The sequence below is a fragment of the Myotis yumanensis genome, unplaced genomic scaffold, assembly GCF_028538775.1.
Source record: "Myotis yumanensis isolate MYYU_CA2020_CCGP unplaced genomic scaffold, mMyoYum1.0.hap1 SCAF_2, whole genome shotgun sequence".
Taxonomy (NCBI): domain Eukaryota; kingdom Metazoa; phylum Chordata; class Mammalia; order Chiroptera; family Vespertilionidae; genus Myotis; species Myotis yumanensis.
Window position 1 is genome coordinate 190,178,315 of NW_027223753.1, and position 17,879 is coordinate 190,196,193.

Here is a 17,879-nt window from a genome sequence, read left to right on the forward strand (position 1 = left end):
TGTTTTAATATAAACTTTTAATTATATTTTTCTTTACTATATTAAAGTGATGTGACACAGTTTTTCCCCTCACTTCTATAAAAAAATTTATATAATAACTTTTTATTTTCCTCAAGGACAGAAGAACTGGTTTTAGGGCTGGTTTTAGTTGATGTTTCTACATCTGGATTGCATAGGCCCTATGTGTCTCTTAAACTGATAATAATAAATAACATATGGATTTTCAAGATGGTTGCAGAGCAGGTAGAAGCTACACTCACCTCCCCCTGCCACCAAATCAGATTTACAGCTAAAAGAGCAATTAACTTGAATAACCAAGTAAAGGACAGATGAACAGGAGTATTATATCCAATTATTTATAGCAAAAGCTACACAGAGATTGACAAGAACAGCAGAGACATCTTAGGCCTGGACCCTGCACCCATATGCAGTGGCTGAGAAGCTGGAGGGATATCTGGGCTGGAAAAGTCCACCCTGAGGAGCATGGGGTCTCTATGCCACACTGGGACCCCCTACCCAGTGCACCAGGGCCAGGAAGGGGAGCTCTTATAGCATCTGGCAGTGAAAATCAGCAGAGACTCTATCCTTGGGAAGCAGAGGGAATCTGCTAGAACCCAGGTGCTCTCCTGAGGGGCCAGCACACAGGAGCTGGCTCTCAGGCACTCACCAGGGGCTCTCATAGAGGGAAGAGGGACTCAGGGCATATGGGAGTCGTGAAGAGAACACCAGGGTGGTGAGGCCCGAAGAGAAATCTGGAGGTCAGTTACTGAGGACCTGGTCCTGAGTCAAAATCCTGCACCGTCCTTGGGTCATCTTGGCAGGGTGCGGCACTCCTGTTCTGACAGCACCAGCCTGGGCAGAGCACTAACTCAGTCCTCCAAATACTAGTTCTGGCGGCACCACCCTACCAAGCTGGAGTCTGGGAGAAAATGAAAAGGGAACCCACTGTATGGGAGAACATTCTTGCCAATGATACTTCTGATAAGTGGTTAACATCCAAAACATATTTTTAAAAATATGCAACTCAACACCAAAAAATAAGCAATCCAATTTAACAAAATGAGCAAAGGACCTGAATAGACTCTTCTCCATAAGATATACAGATAGCCAATAGACATGAAAGGATGCTCAACATCACCAATCCTCAGAGAGATGAAAATTAAAATCACAATGAAATATAACCTCATGCCTGTAAGAATGGCTATCATAGGTAAATCAACAAACAAGTTTGTTGGTGAAGATGTGGAGAAAAGGGAACCCTCGTGCACTGTTGGTGGGAATGCAGACTGATTTAGCCACTGTGGAAAAACAGTATGGAGTTTCCTCAAAAAATTAAAAATAGAACTGCCTTTTGACCCAGCAATTTCACTTCTAGGAATATATCAGAAGAAACTTAAAACAGTAATTCAAAAGAATATATATGCCTCTATGTTCTTTGTAGTGCTATTTACAATAGCCAAGATCTGGAAACAGCCCAAGTGCCCATCAGTAGATGAGCGGATAAAAAAGCTGTGGTACAATTACACAATGGAATACTACTCGGCCATAAAAAGAAGGAAATCTTACCTTTTGTGACAACATAGATGGATTTAGAAATTACTATGCTAAATGAAATAAGCCAGTCAGAGAAAGACAAATATCATATGATCTCATTTATATGTGGAATTCAATGAATAAAACTACTTAACAAAATAGAAACAGAAGCATAGATACATCAGAAAGACTGACAGCTGTCAGAGGGGTTGGGGAGGTTAGGGGACTGGGTGAAAAAAGTGAAAAGTTCAAGCAAAAAGAAAAAATATACATATTACATAAATACAGACAATAGTGTGATGATAGTCACAGAGGGTGGAGAGAAGCAGAAGCCAAAGGGAGGATAAATGGGAAAGAAAAGGGACTTCACTTTGGGCAATGGGTGCAGGATGCAGTGTGCAGATGATTTTTTTTTTTTTTTGGTTACATATTTGAAACCTGTTTTGTTAACCAAACCACCCCAATAAACTCAATAATAATAAATAAATAAAAATAAGTATATATTTCTAAGAGAAATGAATATGGTTCTTCTGAGGGAAGAAATAAGAAAGGAATAATTTCCCCTAGAATAAAAGTAGGCCAGAGGACTATAGAGATTTATCAGGCCCCTGGGTCTGATGCTGGTGAAGTTCAATAATACGAATAGCTTGGAGAGAGCTGAGTGGACTAAGTAGAGCCACTATGAAGGAGCCTTATGGGAGAGTAGGAGTCCTATTCAAATGAAAACATTGCTTAACACTTCTCAATCTTTACTTTAGTGAGAACTTGTCATTGTTTTTGGCCCAGAAGATTATTACCATCTGTAAGTGGTCATTATCAAACCATTGAATAAAAAATCTACTTATAGCATACTTGCCAAATAACTTTAATGCAGTCACTAAGACTGAATAATTTTAAATGCACAAATAGAATCAGGACATCTGGAACTTTCAAGATTATTGCCTAGGGATCATGTACAATAGCCATTCACTCAGCACATCATTACTTTTTCAAAGCACAATTAGCTCATGATCTTATTTACTCCCCATAATAAAAACTGACAGTGAAGTACAATTAAGTAATTCTGGCCTAGGATTTAGGAATCTAAGATTCCATTTGGCTTTAGTTCCAAAGTCACTAAAATTCAAGGTGAAAAGTCACTTAATTTCAGTATGAATCAAGAGCTGGAATGTAGTTCTATTGTTTTCTTGTCAGTCCACCATTAAACCTCACTTATTTGCTTAAAAAAGTATCTATAAAATTTTCTTTGTCTAATAGGAGTTTATATTGTTCTGATGAGACAAGTCCCTATTGGCTCATGACATGAGGTTATTGCCTGGATGTCAGTGATTTAGTCATGAATAAACATACAAACCAATTATGACCAATAGCAGTATTACCTGGAACTTTTGTTAGAATTATAGAAAGAGTTGTTCTTTTCCCTGGAATTATGAGCTGGTAGAATGTAAACCAGAAGGTCTAGAAGCCCCCAGCCAGACAGCCTGCCAGTAAACAAGGCCATGTTTTCTCAATAAGTTGTTTTTTCAAACCAGTGTGAATTGGAATTATGTCACTTGTAAGAGGAAAAATTGTTAATTATATACTATCTCAACAAGTCATAGAAACAACTGATGGTGATGTCCAAAGTTAAATCACTGTACTGCAAACCCTAAAATAAGTGATTAAATATAGAATGTAAACCCCCTTAATGCAGGGATTCATTTTTCCAACTGCTAATTCATCAGCACCAAGAACAGTATCTGGCACATAGTAAATGTTGAATGTGTATTTGTTGAATAAATTAATGAATTTTTGTCCTCATATGGGAAAGTTAGTTTCTAATTCTGTCTCCCTTAGCAGTCAATGAGAAGAAAACAAAATATTTATTTGCAATTGGGTGTAGTACTAAGTTAAGTATTATCTTTACTTGGCTCTCAGGTAGTTTGGGGGGCCCCGGTGTCTTTCTTATCTTTATGAAACTGAGAAACACAGGCAAGTCTCTATTCTTCTTACTGGTGTGGCTGACCATGAATAAAGTTTCATGTTCATGAAGGTCTACAACATCTATTTTATTATGGTTATCCAAATATTTACTGAGCACATACTATGTGCTAGAATTGTGCTATTGAAATATGTTGTAGTAGAAATAGCAAAATAACTCTTCAATTTCCTTCTCTATTAAACACGAACAAATTATAATATTTACCTAAAAGAGCTTGTGAGGAAAAATATAATTATACATGTGAAAATTCATTAATATGTACATATAAGGTGTTTCTTAAGGACAACCTAAATCAGGACTGGATATTGGGTCATATTTTATGGCCAGGAGCAATTGCACTGTTCTAGACAAGATCGTTTCTGTAGAATATTGTATGAATGTAGAATATGGTGGAATATAGAATTCTATGGAATAGTCCCCTAGAACACAACTCTGGGAAGCATGATTCACAAGAATGGTGATACAGAGTTGTTGTCCTGGGTCACGTCAGCAATAATTACCTATTAATCTCAATTGTCCCTCTACTTTTACTGTCACTGAAACTTCAGTCCCTGGTAAAGTATCCTAAACGTATGTATATTCCAAAAGGCTCCTTTATATAAACTCATCAGTAAGTCCTGTAACCACATAGATTCTTTCCTCTTTTATCATTTCCAGATTCAGTTTCCCACAGGGATGTCTGTTGCCAAGACCACTCTGTTTAGAAACTATAGGAAGGCACTTTGACTTACACCGTGCCACTCATGACTGAACTGTTTCCATCCTGCATTGCCATCACTTTGACCAGTCTCTACTGCTTCCCACTTGCACTGACACCTTTGCTCAGCATATTGCTGCCTCTTCCCCTGCTGGGAAGTTTTATTCCTGCTGAGATGGGTATCTCAGAAAGCACATGTGGTTCTTGTAGAATAAGAAAATAAAAGTCAATAGCTCATATTTATTAAAATATGGATATATGAGAAAAGCACAAGAATGTTTTATGGAGAACAAGAAGTTTAAAGCCTACAGAAGAAAAATTGAGAATGTCCAAAGTTGAGTGTTTTGTAAAAATGTTTCACTGCTCAAATTCTTGAAAAGCATGAAGAACATGAGACTGTGTTAATCATGAGACAAGATACAGGAACAACAGCATAAATCTGGGATCAACTGGTTTTGGAAAAGGTTTCCTAAAAAACAGTTGGGAGCTAAGTTCTTGCTAATGTCAGTGGAAATTTTTATTCCTTCAGCACCTTCAACACTGAACCCAGTGGATTACCCATCGACACTATATTCAACGCAGAAGTGAAGAATGCTTCTCTCACTTTATCTGTTATGTTTTATCACAGGATCATTATAGTGCCTCTGAGTCTACATCTTTCAAAGGCTCCAAAGAAATTAGACATAAATCTATGAGAATTTGGGTCAGGGACTAATTTTTTGACAAATATAATATTGTACTGAGACCCACTCCTCCTATTATGAGCTGAATTATATCTCCCTAAAATTCGTATGTTGAAGATCTAGCGCCCAGTACCTCACAGGTGACTATATTTGGAGATAGGCTCTTTAAAGAGGTATTTAAGTTAAAATGAGGTCACTAGGATGGGATTTATTTCAATAGTATGGATGTCCTTATAAGAAGATGAAATTTGGACATAGACATGTACAGAGAGAAGACATGTAAAGACATAAGGAAAAATGGTCAATTATAAGCCAAGGAGTAAGGTGCTAGAAGAAATTAACCTTACCAGAATACTTATCTAAATTTCCAGCATCCAGATCTATGAGAAAATAAGTTTCTGTTGTGTTAGCCAGACAGTCTGCGTTACTTTGTAATGGCAGCCTTAGCAAACTAACATATCTCCCTTTTTAGATCTAAAGTTTTGTCAGTAGAAGAGGCCTGTTCTCTGATGTCCCCATCATCCCTTAAAATAAACTCTCTCTCTAAAGCCTCTCCAGTCCTCTGCTACATGAATCCCCTTGACATATCCAAAGGACTGAATTCCAGTATTGGATGTAGCATAAGCTTGAGATGAGACACAACATTCTCTCTTCTCTACCCAAACACTCTTATTATCCTTTTTTTTATGCATCATTTTTTTTCATTTTAAATCTTTTAAAATTATTTATTGATTAAGGTATTACATATGTGTCCTTATCCCCCCATTGCCCCCACCCCCACCCCCCACCACCTGCTCATGCCCTCACCCTCCTAGTGTCTTATTATACTTTTAATTAACTGCTACAACACTATTGCTGGACCCACCATTTTAATATATGCTCTTTTTAAAAGGTAATAATTATTTTGCTTTAAATCAGTCTGTCATTAAGGATCACAGACATGAACTAATAGAGAGTAAACGGCAAACTCTACTTTAAAAAAGAGAATAATGCATTTGTTCAATGTTTCCACTTTGTAAGAACATCTTTAGGAAAACCTCCCTATCGCTCTCCTGTTTGCAGTTTTGGTCAATACCTGAAGTAATGGTCTTGTCATTACACTCGCTTTAACATAAAAGCTTTGTGGTATCAGAGAGGACTCTCATTGAAAAAGGAATTGACTATATGGCACACTTGAATGTGCTTGTGCTTCTAAATGAATTTGTAAGCTCATTCTGATGGATGACACCTTGCACAACATCTTGCAGGGTTGGAAAAGAAAATTAAATACACGTAGATTGCACATGGATAAAGGATGAGGGCTCTTTTCTTTGCTCAGTGTGATTTAAAATCTTGTTATACGTTAGAATAATTCATTTTTCCTTTTCTTAAATTAACAAGTAGACTATAAATACTGGGGTTAAACAGAAATGAATTTGGATACTAACTCACCTACTTAATATTACAAGAACCCGTCCCCTCTTGCAGATTAGGCTACCCTAATCTATAAACTTGGGTTCATAATGTCTTCCACAGTAGTTGTGAGGATTATTAATGCAAAGTGCCTAGAAGTTCGAAAATGTTCAATAAATGTTAGTTGCTTTCAATAATGTTACTCAGCAAGCAGAGACAAAATGTTGGCATTATAATAAAATTAAATAGAATATAAAATGTGCTTATATTGCATATTTTTGAGAGGGTATAATAATTTCCTAGGGCTGTCATAGCAAAGTACCACAAAATGGGTTGCTTAAGACAAAAGAAATTTATTCTCTCATAGTTTTGGATGCTAGGATCCTGATAGAAGGTATTGGCAGGGTTGAGTCATTCCAGAAGCTCTGAGGGGAAAAACATGTCTCACACCTCTCTCCTAGCTTTTGGTAGTTACTGGTAATCTTTTGTGTTATTTTATTTCCAGACACACCACTCTCTGCCTCCATTTTCACATGGCCTTCTTATTAGCAAACTAGAGGTCCAGTGCACGGAATTCATGCAGCGGGGATGGGGGGTCCCTCAGCCTGGCCTGTGCCCTCTCGCAATCCAGGGCCCCCTGTAGCATGGGGCCTAAACTTGCAGTCGGACATCCCTCTCACAATCTGGGAGCTCTGGCTCCTAACTGCTCGCCTGCCTGCCTGATCACCCCTAACCACTCTGCCTGCCTGCCTGATCGCCCCTAACTGCTCGCCTGCCTGCCTGATTGCCCCTAACAGCCTCTGCCTCGGCCCCTGCCATGGCAGCTTCATCCAGAAGGATGCCAGGAATGACGTCCAGAAGGTCGTTCGTCTGTCCAGTCTAATTAGCATATCACACTTTTATTATTATAGATAAGGTCACATTCTGAGGTTCCAGGTGGGCATGGATTTTGAGGGACATTATTCACCCAGTACAGGAGGATATGTATTTAAAGTCAGGACATGAATCCACAGTTAGTGTATTATCTATGATGAATAGAGACTACTTAATAAAGCATTGACTGGGACAGAATTTACCAACATAAAGCATTCTCCTCCTACTTCCTGCACCAAGCATTTTTTTCAATAGAAAAAGCTTTGATATAAAAATTTAATCTTATTAGTTCAAAAGGTTTTCAGATTTCCATAGAAAAAAATGGCATTTAAAATACAGTCACAAATTGATCTGGCCAGTATGGCTCAGTTGGTTGAACATCCTTCAGTGCATCAGGAGGTCACCGGTTCAATTCCTGGTCAGGGCACATACTCTGGTTACTGGTTTCTTCCCTGGTCAGGGTGCATATGGGAGCCAGAGAATGGATGTCTCTCTCTCGCCCTCTCCCTTCCCCTCTCTCTCTCTCTCTCTCTCTCTCTCTCTCTCTCTCTCTCTCTCAAGCAGCAGTTCTCAACCTGTGGGTCGCGACCCCTTTGGGGGTCGAACGACCCTTTCACAGGGGTCCCCTAAGACCATCGGAAAACACATATATAATTACATATTGTTTTTGTGATTAATCACTATGCTTTAATTATGTTCACTTTGTAACAATGAAAATACATCCTGCATATCAGATATTTACATTACGATTCATAACAGTAGCAAAATGACAGTTATGAAGTAGCAACGAAAATAATTTTATGGTTGGGGGTCACCACAACATGAGGAACTGTATTAAAGGGTCGCGGCATTAGGAAGGTTGAGAACCACTGCTCTAAAGTATAAAAATATACTTTAAGAATACAGTCACAAATATATGTTGAGAAAATACAAAACAATAAAAACTTAAAAGCATTTCCCTGCTCCTACCAGTAGGTTAGCTTGCTGCTGAGGTCTGGCCAATCAGGACTGGGCAAGACAGGTTGGACACACCCTGGAGTTCTCCCCACGGTCCCTTCCCAACTGGCCAACCTCCTGCATCCTTCCCCGGCCCCGATCGTGCCCCGGTGGGGTCCCTCGGCCTGGCCTGTGCCCTCTCACAATCCAAGACCCCTCAGGGGATGTAGGAGAGCCAGTTTGGGCCTGATCCTGCAGTCCAGTCCAAGGGACTTCACTGGTGCACACACTTGTCACCGGTCCTTTAGTGTTTACATGATGAGAAATAAATTTTAAGTTGCTTACTGTTTGATTTTTCCAATAATTATCCTCCAAGGGTCCTGGTTGTTTTAAGCCTGACTTTGGGCAGAATTGAGGTGTGAGGGGATGGTGGAGGCAATGGAGGGATGTGCTGCTTCCTGTGGTGCTGGGCTGCTTTCACAAGACCCGCAGCTGCTTGTACCTCAGGTGAGCAGCAGGACTGGGAAGAAAGGCTCCAGTGGCTCCTGCCAGGCACGCTCCCTGCTGCTGACTGGGCAAAATGACTTTGGACAGGATTCAGAACAATAGTTTGACCAAAGCAAGAGGTATTGTGGTGGATAGAACAGTGAAGATAAAAGTGAAATGAAGCTGAAGAAGTAGGCAGGCGTGGGGGAACTGGAGAAATATTCAAATGCCATCTGTCTCCTATCACTCCCACTGCTAGCCCTTCCTTGCTCAGTGAAGGAAGGTTATTCAGAAACACTCATTTGGAACTCAGTCCTGAGCATTTGGGTTAGAAGAAAGAATATTCTGAAGTTCGCCTGGTGTTTCTTTTTGCTTATAGGGGCCATTTTTCTTAATTGTATTAAAATTATTTAATATCTGAGGGCCTGACCCCAAGCATGAGCCCCTAGGTAATTTTGATATAATTAATTTTGATATAATTTTTTTGTTGTTAGAAATACACACACACACACACACACACACACACATAAACACACACACACACACACACGTAAGCAACTGTTTTGACTGCTTGACCCGTTAACCGGTCACTATCTATGATGCACACTGAACACCAGGGGACAGACGCTCAATGCAGGAGCTGCCCCCTGGTGGTCAGTGCACTCCCACATCGGGAGTGCAGCTCAGCTGAGCAAGGGTGCCAGACACAGGGCTCAGGGCTGGCTGCTGCAGCAGCAGAGAAGCAGCAAGCTTACTGAGCAGTGGGGGCAGCAGGCACAGTGGGAGTGATGAGCAGGAGAGGCAAGCAGGAGTGGCAGGTGGTGTTGGACTGCTGGTTTTCGCCCAGTCACCACAGGCCACGCCAAGGGATTCCACCAGTGCACAAATGAGTGCACCAGGCCTCTAGTGTGTATGAATATATATATATATATATATATATATTTTTACTTTATGTACCCTACTATGATTCTCTCTCTTCTGACCACAGTAGCTTGAGTAGCACAAGCTACATCTTAATATTACATACTACCTTGCTTTTGCAAAATATCCAGTTTTCTGCCACAGCTTCTCAAGTTTCAAGGCACCACAGCTGTTTGCTGTGGGGCACCAACACGCAGCTGCAAATGGGCTGAATGGGAGGAACCTCCTTTCTCTACAGACTCAATGTGCTTGTGCTCACTGTCCACCACACGGAAGTATAGAAAGGACGTCTTACTCCTTTTAAGTGTATTTATTGTATTGGTTTTAAAGCAGTACTGCCTTACGGAGGTTTAGGAAAAGCAAGTTCCCTTTTTCAATTTCATTGGGGTTCAGAGAGAGTTAATAATTAATAAATGCACATATTTGGACAAAGAGTTGAAATAAAATACTTCTCTCCCTAAACCATTTAGTTAACTTCATTGGCAACAGTTTTTACACGGATCTTTTGAATGATATAACTAAATGTGTTCCCACTAGAATTGTGGCACAAAAATCACACTCTATTGAAATAAATTTTAAAAAACATCATAACTTGGCCTGGCCAGTGTGTCCCAGGGGGGTTGAGCATCGACCCAGGAACCAAAAGGTGACTGGTTTAATTCCCTGTCAGTGTACGTGCCGGATTGCAGGCTCAATCCCCAGTGGGGGGTGTGCAGCAGGCAGCCAATAGATGATGCTCCTCTCTCATGGATCTTTCTATCTCTCTATCCTTCTCCCTTCCTCTCTCTCTAACATCATCAATAAAAACATTTAAAATATATAAAAAACACATCTAATTTGGACATTAGTATATATCATTATTTACAATAACTGCCTCCAAAATGTCACTTTTATTTATACCATAATTATGGATATTATAAATGTTTCCATCCTTTGCTTTTTTTCAGAAATAGCTAAAATGAATAACCTCATACATATGAATTTTTCCACATATGAGAATCTATCTGGAGTAAGTTTCTGGAAGTAGAATGCCTTGGTCAAAGCCAATGTTCATTTAAAAGTGTAATACATGTTGCCATGTTGCACTCCATAGAGGCTACACTCAGATAAACTCTGCACTTCCCCACATCTACACTCCTTTTGACCTTTGTCAATCTGAAAGGTGAAAAACAGAATTTCCTTATAGTTTTAATGATTCTGGCAATATAATTTATGTTGAGCTAATTTATATGTATTTTAAAAGCATTTTTAAATTTCATTTGATGTGAACTTTTTTCATGTAGGTAACCCTTTTAAAATATTTTTCTTATTAAATAGGGCTTTAAATTATGTAGGTAAATAAAATTTTGTCTATGATTCATATTTAAAACTTCATCACTTGCCATATCAAAATTTCCCACTTTATCATTTTTCTATTGATTTTGTATATTGTTTTCCATATGAAGTTTTAAAATTGCTTTGGATCATCAACTCTCAACAATGTACTACCAAAAGTACCTCTTATTCAAGCAAATTTGAATTTAATAAACTTATTATAGCAAGAGAATATAGTACCTTGAGAGAATTTTAAGAGTGTCTCAAAAGGTGGATGTGAGGAAATGGTATTTAGAGGGCTTATGGTTCTACACTCAAAGGGTTTAAGGCTGTGTCTTTCAAGGTGGGGAACTGATTGAAATTGGCCAAAGTTTATGACATTGTGGTTTAGGATTGCTGGACACAGAAAAGCAAAGGCATTGAAGCAATTCTTGGTGTCCTGATACGTGAGCCATTCATCCAGGTGAGCAAGCTATTTGCCCAGAAGAATTAATTTGCAATAATTTCCTAAAGCAAACAGTAAAGTGATTTGTTGATTTTTAGTCTTATCTTCCCTGGGAAAAAATTTTCTGGGGAAAACCATTAAATTATGTTGACACAGGTGGTCTCTTTCTCAATCATAACAATTAGTTATGTTAATGCAGGTGTCTCAGTTCTTGTGAGTTTTGGTTAATATTTACAGAGGCCTTTCCCATTTCAAAATTATTTTTAAATATATAAAAAATCAAATTTCCTTCTAAAAATGTATAATATCCTCTTTTTTTTCTCTCATTCTTCTCTTTCATCTTTCTGATATAATTGTTTGTTCCAACTTCAATTGATTATGCTACAAGAAATGAGGTTGTAGTACAAACTATTTTTTATCTGCCCAATTGCCCAACACCATTATTGATTAACCTATATTTTCTCCACTGATATAAAATGTCATTTTTTCTCATGTAGTAAATTCCCATACATATCTGCATTAGATCTGGGCTCTTTTATTTACCATTGTTCTATTTATGAATCAATACTTTAGTATTTTAAATATAATATTTCATAATATGCTTGAATATCTTCCAGTATTCAAGTCTACCTGATTACTTTTATCTTTCAAAAAAATTTTAGTTAATCTTAAACATTTATTTATCCACATGAATTTTCTAATAAATTTGTCTAACACTAATGAAAAATGTTTTATTGGTAGGCTACAGGCATCACAACTTGCACATTGATTTAAAATTAGTTGAGATTCTTCTAATATTAAGTCTCTCTATGAAATTAGAAGTCTTTCCTTTTTAATAATTCAAGTTTTGTTTTGGGTCCTTTAGTCATATTATAAAAGTATTTTCATAGAAAGCTGCTATATTTCTTATTTAGAATATTCCATGTTATTCTATGATGTGTGGCTATTGTAAATGAAATATTTTCTTCCATTACCCTTCCTAAGAAGCTTTTTCTAGGAAAAATATATATATGTGTGCGTATATATATATATATATATGTTCACAAATATATATATATTTGTGAACATATATATATATAAACAAAGTAAATACAAAGTTAAAAATAGTTTTCTAAGAAAATCACATTAATATCGGAGGACAATCTTTAGGTATCAGTTGAAATAAATAAATAACAAAATACTTAATGAATGCATGCAAATAAAACTACTCAACATGACAAAATAACACAGAAGGCTATAGGTTACTGCAAATCTGAACTATAATTTTAAAAAATCCCAAAACAAATTCTGATGAATGTCAAAGATAACAACAACTTGTAATGGTAGTTTTAAGACTGAAAAATACCTTAAAAATCCAGAACATTTTAGGAAGGTCATTAATGCCATACTCTATAAAACTATAGGCAAAAATTTCGTCAAAGTTATCAAAGAGAGGGGGCCATTTTTGTTGGAAATATTTATAAAAAGCACTTCCTGGAGAGGAAATTAGAGTAGTTCTCAGTTCTACCCATCCCATCCACTTCCTTCATAAGCACACTGTTACATAGTCATTGTTATGTCTAACTGCATTAGGATTACCAGAGAAAATTGGGTTGTACTTTGTATTCTCAACAAATTAACTGAACACTGAAGAAAATTTGCTAAAAGCTCATTTTCCTATCAGTAGCTAACTTGAAAAAATTAAGAGTAACCACAAAGTGGAAAATGTACTTTTCAGGTATTGATACTGTGGAAATATCTACGAATTACTCAGATATGAAAGAATATCTATGAAATAATTTTTTCAAGCCCAATTTTACTAGCACTGGAAAATTAGAAATATAATGAGTGTCATGCTCACAGAGATGCACAATATCCATTTATAAGACTGAAACAGCTAACAAATCCCTGGACCCTTCCCTCTGACATCACAGTATTCTGTTTCAAGGGGTAAAACATTATAATTTAAGTACTCATTCAGTGAATATTTATTGAATGCCTGTATGGAACAGACTCTATTCTTGGTACTGAACAAATACATATATATATATATTTGTATATATGCAAATGCTGTTCCTGCATATCATTTAAGGCAAGAAGACAATCAGTTATATGAAGCTCTTGTCAGTGAAGTGAGAATATTCCAATTCCTCAAGGGAAGGATATTTTATTCCTGGAACTTTGCTATGTGAGCAGCTTCTCCCTTAGAGATTCATATTGACAGCAATTGGAGTGGATATTATACTCACTGTTGAGGATTACATTGTATATCAAGATTCAAAGCTTGTTTCATAAAGCAAGTAAAAAATGGAGTGAAGAAAGATATTATTTTGACAGTTAAGGTCATCTGATCCAACCCTACTGATTAGATAAGGAGACCTAATTTTTTTTCTGCCTCCACACCATTCACATTTGGGAGACAGTCATGTGTGTGAGATCTCTCGTTAGAATTTATGACTCTCAACTCGGAGGGGGATAAGAATCTTGGTATGGGGCAGCATGAGGTGGGGAGAGAAGGAACCTGTCAGAATTTCCAGTAACCAGTATATCTGTCTACCTCATTTAAGAGCATTTACACAAAAGCCATAACAGCAGTGACTAATGATAGTTAGTACTCACCATGTGTCAGGCACTGTTTGGTTTAAGTGCTTAACTCATTTAATCTTCAAACAACCCTTGATGAAAACCTGGGGCCCAAACTGGTTAAGCGGCTTATCCTAGGTCATGCAGCTAGAAAGTAACAGATCTGGGATTCAAAATCGGGCACACATACCAGAGACTGTGATGTTAACCACTAAACTATTCTGCTTGTGGTTGCATAAAAATTCACAATGATTAAAAAACATAAATACAGGGACTGACGGGAAGATGGCGGCATAGGTAAACACCGGAGACCGCTGCCGCAAACAACCATTTCAAAAATACAACTAAAAGACGGAACGGACATCACCCAGAACCACAGGAAGGCTGGCTGAAGAGAGACTCTACAACTAGAAGGAAAGAGAACAGCAAATCGAGGCTCAGAGGCGGCGCAGTGTGGAAAATACAAAGGTACCGAGGTGCACTCGCAAAGCGGGCTGGTGGCTGAGGGCGCGGTTGTCGTTTTCAGTTGGGAGTGAGTCTCAGACTCTGGGCTCCAGATCCGGGTGAGTCTCTAGGGACCCAGACTCAAACGGGAGAAGCGGGATTATCCGGCATCAGTTGGAACCTGAGGGCAGCTTTCTCTCCGAGGTTTGCAGCGGCTGCCGGGGTTCTGAGAAGCAGAGCCTCTGGGAACGGGACTGAGCGTGGCCATAACTGCTCCCTCTGCCCGCCCTGTTGATCCCGCCCCGCCCAAACCCTGCGCACAGCCATTTGCCGATCGCCTCAGGCAAAGGCTGGATTAGCGCCTCCCCAGAAGGCAGACGTTTTCCATACAGCTGATTCCTATAGCCAGTCTGCCTGGTGGTCAAATCCCTCTAGTGTTAACTACAACAATTAAGGCTTGGCTAGAACAAGACTGCGCACAGAGACCACAAGGGGGTGCACCAAGAAAGCATAAAAGATGCGGAGACAAAAAAACATGACAGAAATGGAGGATATGGAGCTAAGAATCGCAATTTTGAAGGCTTGCCATAAATTTGTGCAGAGCCTCACGAAAACTAATGAGACCCTCGATGCTACGATAAAGAAATTAGAAAGTAAGCATACACGGACTGAAATAAAGAATATTATACCCAATAGCAGACCAGAGGAGCACAATAATCAAACCAAAGATTCGACAAAAAACACCCAATTGGAAAAGCAAAATGAAAAAAGAATCCGAAAGTGTGAAGATAGTGTAAGGAGCCTCTGGGACAGCTTTAAGCGGACTAATATCAGAATTATTGGAGTGCCAGAAGATGAGAGACAGCAAGATATTGAAAACCTATTTCAAGAAATAATGGCAGAAAACTTCCCCCATCTGGAGAAAGAAATGGACTTACAGGTCCAAGAAGTGCAGAGAACCCCAAACAAAAGGAATCCAAAGAGAACCACACCAAGACACATCATCATTAAAATGCCAAGAGCAAAAGACAAAGAGAAAATCTTAAAAGCAGCAAGAGAAAGAGGCTCAATTACCTACAAGGGAATACCCATACGACTGTCAGCTGATTTCTCAACAGAAACTTTGCAGGCCAGAAGGGAATGGCAAGAAATATTCAAAGTGCTGAATACCAAGAACCTACAACCAAGATTACTTTATCCAGCAAAGCTATCATTCAGAACTGAAGGTCAGATAAAGAGCTTCACAGATAAGGAAAAGCTAAAGGAGTTCATCACCGCCAAACCAGTATTATATGAAATGCTGAAATGTATCCTTTAAGAAGAGGAAGAAGAAGAAAAAGGTAAAGATACAAATTATGAACAACAAACATGCATCTATCAACAAGTGAATCTAAGAATCAAGTGAATAAATAACCTGATGTACAGAATGAACTGGTGATTATAATAGAATCAGGGACATAGAAAGGGAATAGACTGACTATTCTTGGGGGGGAAAGGGGTGTGGGAGATGCGGGAAGTGACTGGACAAAAATCATGCACCTATGGATGAACACAGTGGGTGGGGAGTGAGGGTGGAGGGTGGGGTGGGAGCTGGAAGGAGGGGAGTTATGGGGGGAAAAAAGAGGAACAAATGTAATAATCTGAACAATAAAGATTTAATTAAAAAAAAACATAAATACATATCTATGGTTAAAACGTCATTATGCACTTGCTCATTCATGAGTACTTTCATGTTTCTTCATGGCAAGATCAGAAGAATACAATAATATGTTTTTGTGAGTAGTCAACAAGCCCTTGAAGCTTGAATACCACTGATTCAGAAGCCGTGGATGAGGTGCACACTTCTGGGTTTACTGATTACTTTCAATAAGTCTTGCCTCAAACTGGATTCTCATCCTTCAAGTGGTAACACTTATTTTTTTGTTCACTTCAACCACTTTAATGATTGTACTGTACTGATTTAAACTTTCACTAGATCTGAAAATATCCACCATAACAATAAAATCAACAATGGGACTCACCCACTTCCTTTGTTTTGACTGGCATCAGTATGCATGGGGTTACTGAGTGATTACATTCATGGGCCTTGTTCTATGGCATTGTAGAGGCTCCTTAAACTCTCCATGACAGTCCTCTTACCTATAAAATACTGTCAATAATAAAACATGAATATATAAACACTTGGCACAGTACCTGCCACATGTAAATAATCAATTAATGACATATGTCAGTTTTATTAACCTGTATGTCTATCAGAAACAGGGTGTTTTTTTTGGCTAAGTAAATTTAGTGAGTACCCACTCTTAAAGTACTCCTTAATAAAAAATAAAAAATGCTTATATTGAGATTGAATATAAGCATCAATGATTGAAAATAATTTTACTATAAATTTATAATTTATTATCTTATTTATTATTTTTGTACTTTTTTAGCTCATTTTGTAGGTGACAGGATTTTTACATAACACATACCAGTGTACAGGTACACACACACACACACACACACACACACTGAATATGCAGGTAGACCTGTTTGGGCACAGTCTACATTTCTTTATGCTTGATTTGGTGTGGTGCTCCTTCCCAATTCCTGGAAATTGATAACGTGTTGTTTTTCTTGCCTACTGAAATTTAACTGCACGTCATCATTTTCTTTCAGAACAAAAGTCCCTTCTCTGCTTTCAAAGTTGATAATAAATCTGATGAAAATGTCCCTGTTAATAGTGTGATGACAAAGTATTCCAACACCTATTTCTAGATCGAGATAATAACTAGCAACTCCAGAAATATAAAGAGTGTTCTTGGTAGTCTCCAAGAGATACTGATTTCACATCTATTACAGTTTCAAAAACAGTGATTTCAATGGTGGAAATTTAAAGCCAAAAACCAAAACATGGAAATGGTAACAAGGTAGTCTGAAAAAGGCAAGCTGAGGAGATAGTTAGGATTTTCCAGGAATCTCCAATTTGATCTTTATAGTTCTTTTATTTTAGCAATAATCATATCTTTATACTAATTCAGCAAAGGTACTTGATATTCAATTCAGGCATTGGCAATAAAAAAGTTTTTATATTTTTAGCATAAAATGACAGAGGTGTTTGTAATCACAAAAACACACACAAAGAAACCACATGACCAGCATTTATTATGTACCTGTTCAAATATTCATTTTCTGAAAAAGTATCATGTGAATGCTCTCATAAATTCTTTAGGACTGGCCTCAATCCACAGAAAGTGATAGGAAAGCAATATTCAGTTTCTTCTTTGGGGTCATTTATGCATCTTTCCACTTCCTCTCTGCTTTCCCAGATGCCACAGTAGCTGCCACAGAGCCAAATTATGTGTAATCCCCAGATGTGGCTCCTCCTTGTCTGCTTTCTCTTTAAGGAAAGGTGTATATATGGCCCACTTTTTGTAAATAACAGACATACCATAGATTTCAAATTATATATAAGTTCGCAATGCAGCTGAAATAAGTTTTAAAATGAGTACAACAATATGTTATCAATACAACCATGAACATGGAAATGGTTATTGGGACAAAGGGAAAATAAATTGTGCACTAAGACTACTTAATCCTAATTTTGGTCCTTTAAATATGGGTTGGGGTAAA

General features: G+C 38.0%; 1 long non-coding RNA gene across 1 annotated transcript in view; it reads right to left on the minus strand.

The window, feature by feature from the left end:
* Positions 1-16,410, minus strand: part of LOC139004126 (uncharacterized) — a 47,082-nt gene extending 30,672 nt beyond the window's left edge. The window contains exon 1 of the long non-coding RNA XR_011470335.1: positions 16,289-16,410. This is a non-coding gene — a long non-coding RNA (uncharacterized lncRNA). The remainder of the gene's footprint in view (positions 1-16,288) is intronic.
* Between the last annotated feature and the right edge of the window lie 1,469 nt (positions 16,411-17,879).